Genomic DNA, 4,489 nt, shown 5'->3' with positions numbered 1-4,489 from the left:
TTCTGTATTGCCTTTTCTTTTTTTTATTTTCTTTCTTTCTTTCTTTTTTTTTTTTTTTTTTTTTTTTTTGAGCATCTCGCTCTGTCACCCAGGCTGGAGGGTAGCAGTCCAATCTTGGCTCACTGCAACCTCTGCCTCTGGGGTTCAAGTGATTCTCCTGTCTTAGCCTCCCGAGTAGCTGGCACTACAGGCATGCACCACCACACCCAGCTAATTTTTGTATTTTTAGTAGAGATGGGGGTTTCACCACATTGGCAAGGCTGGTCTCGAACTCCTGACCTCAGGTGATCCACCCGCCTCTGCATTCCAAAGTGTTAGGATTACAGGCATGAGCCACCGTACGTGGCTGTATTCTATGTTTTCTGTATTGGTCTGCAGAAGCATGACCATGGCAGGGCACGGTGGCTCACCTGTAATCCCAGCAATTTGGGAGGCCAAGGAGGGGCGGATCACCCAAGGTCAGGAGTTCAAGACCAGCCTGGCCAACATGATGAAACCCCATCTCTACTAAAAGTACAAAAATCAGCCGGGCATGGTGGCGGACGCTGGTAATCCCAGCTCAGGAGGCTGAGGCAGGAGAATCTCTTGAACCCAGGAGGTGGAGGTTGCGGTGAGCTGAGATCATGCCTTTGCACTCCAGCCTGGACAACAAAGCGAGACTCCATCTCAAAAAAAAAAAAAAAAAAGAAGCATGCCTGCAAAAAAAGAGAAATTTGAAAGTTAGCTTTTTACCTATGGTTTTCTGAAAACTAAAGTAAATAAATAAATAGGAAGTCTTAGCCAGAGCAATCAGGCAAGAAAACAAAATAAAAGGCATCCAAATTGGAAAAGGAAGTCAAACTATCTTTTTGCCAATGATACAATCATATACCTAGAAAATCTTAAAGACTCCTCCAAAAGACTTCTATATTTGATAAATGAATTCAGCAAATTATCAGGGTACAAAATCAATGTACACGTCAGGTGAAGTGGCCTGTAATCCCAGCACTTTGGGAGGTTGAGGTGGGTGGATCGCCTGAGGTCAGGAGTTCGAGACCAGCCTGGCCAACATGGTGAAACCCTATCTCTACTAAAAATACAAAATTAGCTGGGCATGGTGGCACACGCCTGTAATCCCAGCTACTTGGGAGGCTGAGGCAGGAATATCACTTGAAGCCAGGAGGTGGAGGTTGCAGTGAGCTGAGATTGTGCCATTGCACTCAGCCTTAGAAAAAAGAGTGAAATTCCATCTCAAAAATAAATAAATAAATAATAAAAATGAAAATAAATAAATAAAATTCTAAAACTAAAAAAAGAAAGCTTTTCATCCTCTTTAAAATGAAAATGGCTGGCAGGATTAAAGAAATTAATGGGAAATTGAAAATCTATCTATGCTTCAATTAGTATTTCTCCCGGTATATAAATGATTTTATTTCTTCACCATTATTCTTTGCCTATGCAATATTCTGAAGTTATAAAGTTATGAAACTTGAAATCAAGTTTCTAAAGTTTATGTTATTTATTTATGTATTTATTTTAAGACAGGGTCTCACCCTGTGGCCCAGGTTGGAGTACAGTGGTGTGATGTTGGCTCACTGCAGCCTCGACCTCCCAGGCTCAAATGATCCTCCTGCCTCAGTCCCCTGAGTAACTGGAACTACAGGTGTGTGCAACCATGCCTGACTAAGTTTTGTATTTTTTTGTAGAGATGGGATTTTGCCATGTTTCCCAGGCTGTTCTTGAACTCTTGGGCTCAAGCGATTCTCCCACCTCAGCCTCCCAGAATGCAGGGATTACATGTGTGAGCCACTGCGCCCAGCCTATGTATTATATTTATTTATCTTTTTAAGACTAATCAAGTGCAGTAGTGAGAGGGAGAAAATAGTAGAATAAGGATTTCAATCTTTGACTGTGAACTATCAATTGAGGTAACTCACTACCTTCGGAATAGCCAGTTTTATGACTTCATGTCTAAATATCTCAGTATTTCGATGATATATGTAACTACCGTACCATGATCACATTTGAGGAGTTTATTATTGTTATAATATTGTTATCTAATATAATGTTCATATTAGAATATCACCAATTACCCCCAATATGTCCTTTATAGCACTTTTGACCCCCTTCTCGCCAGGATCCAATTCAAGATCCTACATTGCACTTTGTGGTGGTTCCATTTCCTCACTTTAAATCTGAAGGAGTTCCTCAGCCTTTCTTTGTCCTTCATAGCATTAACCTTTTTTTTTTTTTTTTTTTTTTTTTTTTTTTTTTTTTTTTTTTTGTAGAAATGGGGTTTTGCCATGTTGCCCAGGCTGGTCTGGAACTCCTGATCTCAAGTGGTCCTCTTGCCTCGGCCTCTCAAATTGCTAGGATTATAGGCAACTTTTTTTTTTTTTTTAAGATAGGGTCTTCCTATGTTGTTCAGTCTGGTCTTGAACTCTTGGACTGAAGCAATCCTCCTGCTTCAGCCTCCAAAGTAGGACTACAGGTGCATGCCATGGCACATGGCATCATTGACATTTTGAAGACTGCAGGCTAGTTCTTTCATAGACTGTCCCTCAATTTGGGTTTCCTCATGATTGGGTTCTGATCATGTACTTTGGGCAGAAATGCTACACGAAATGTTGTGTCCTCAGTGCATTATATCAGGAGGCATATATGATGTCAGCTTTCTTCACTATTGGTGATGTTAATGACAGATGCTTCTTGAGCAGAGTAGCTAAATTGACGTTAGTTACAAACAAATAGATTTTTTTTTTGAGATGGGGTCTCACTCTGTCACTCTGTCACTCTGTCACCTAGGTTGGAGTGCAGTGTTGTGATCTCGGCTTACTGCAACCAACCTCGGCTTCCCAGGCTCAAGCCATTCTCCCACCTGAGCCTTCCAAGTAGCTGGGACCAGAGACATGCACCACCACACCCAGCTAAGTTTTGTATTTTTTGGTAGAGATGGTGTTTTGCCATGTTACCCAGGCTGGTCTCAAACTCCTGAGCTCAAGCAATCCACCTGTTTGGGCCTCCCAAGGTGCTAAGGTTACACGCGTGAACTACAACATCCAACAACAAATGGATTTTATAATTCTTTCCTATCTTCTATTTGTGTTATTAAAAACCAATCTGGTGTTCTTCAAAAGCTTCCACTGTTGAAACACGTAGAAGATATTAAGTCAGAGTGGCTAAGGGCACAGGCTAGACTGCCTGACACATAGTGGTTCAAACCCATGATCTCATTTATCAGTAGTAACCTTGAACAAATTAACTAATTCTGTAGTTTCCTCATTTGGATCATATACCTAGAAAATCTTAAAGACTCCTCCAAAAGACTCCTATATTTGATAAATGAATTCAGTAAACTCTCAGGGTACAAAATCAATGCACACGTCAGGTGAAGTGGCTCATGCCTGTAATCCCAGCACTTTGGGAGGCCAAGCACCTAGCACTTGACCTGGCGCAAAGTGAGTGCTCAATAAATATTCAAGATTTAAAAAAAAAAAAAATCCTAGCCATTAGACTGCTAGGGGCATGATTGTTATTATTAAAATTTTTTTTTTTTTTTTTGAGACAGGGTCTTGCTCTGCCAACAGGCTAGAGTGTAGTGACGTGATCTCGGCTCACTGCAACCTCTACCTCCCAGGTTCAAGCGATTCTCCTGCCACAGCCTCCCGAGTAACTGGGACTACAGGCATGCGCCACCACGCCCAGCTAATTTTTGTGTTTGTTAGTAGATACGGGGTTTCACCATGTTGGCCAGGATGGTCTCCATCTCTTGACCTAGTAATCCACCCGCCTCAGCCTCCCAAAGTGCTGGGATTACAGGCGTGAGCGAACACGCCCGGCCTATTATTATAATTAATGCATACAAGATCAAGCAGAGACAGCTCATTCTCCCTAAGACTGTCAGCCTCTTTTGCCATTGGGATAGGGCCATATGATTCATTCTGGCCAAAAGACTATAGGTGGAAGTGCCATATGCTGCCTCTATCTGGCACTTTTCCTGCTACAAGGACTTTGGAGGATGCACGCTCCAGAAGAAGTAGCTACAAGATGGAGATAGGTTGCCTGGCACATAGAGAATTTCAATGAATAAGAAGTAAATCTAGGCTGGGCCCAGTGGCTCACGCCTGTAATCCCAGCTCTTTGGGAGGCTGAGGTGAGCGGATCACCAGGTTTGGAGTTGAGCCTGGCCAACACGGTGAAACCCCGTCTCTACTAAAAATACAAACATTAGCTGGTCATGGTGACACACGCCTATAATCCTAGCTACTCAGGAGGCTGAGGCAGGAGAATCGCTCGAACCCGGGAGGTGGAGGTTGCAGTGAGCTAAGATTGCACCATTGTACTTCAGCATGAGCAGCAGAGCAAGACTCTCGAAAGAAAGAAAGAAAGAAAGAAAGAAAGAAAGAAAGAAAGAAAGAAAGAAAGAAAGAAAGAAAGAAAGAAAGAAAGAAAGAAAGAAAGAAAGAAAGAAGGAAAGAAAGAAAGAGAAAGAAAGAAAAGAGAAAGAAAA

This window comes from Rhinopithecus bieti, unplaced genomic scaffold (genome assembly GCF_001698545.2).
Source record: "Rhinopithecus bieti isolate Rb0 unplaced genomic scaffold, ASM169854v2 scaffold_15133, whole genome shotgun sequence".
Taxonomy (NCBI): domain Eukaryota; kingdom Metazoa; phylum Chordata; class Mammalia; order Primates; family Cercopithecidae; genus Rhinopithecus; species Rhinopithecus bieti.
Note: the sequence above shows the minus strand (reverse complement) of the source record.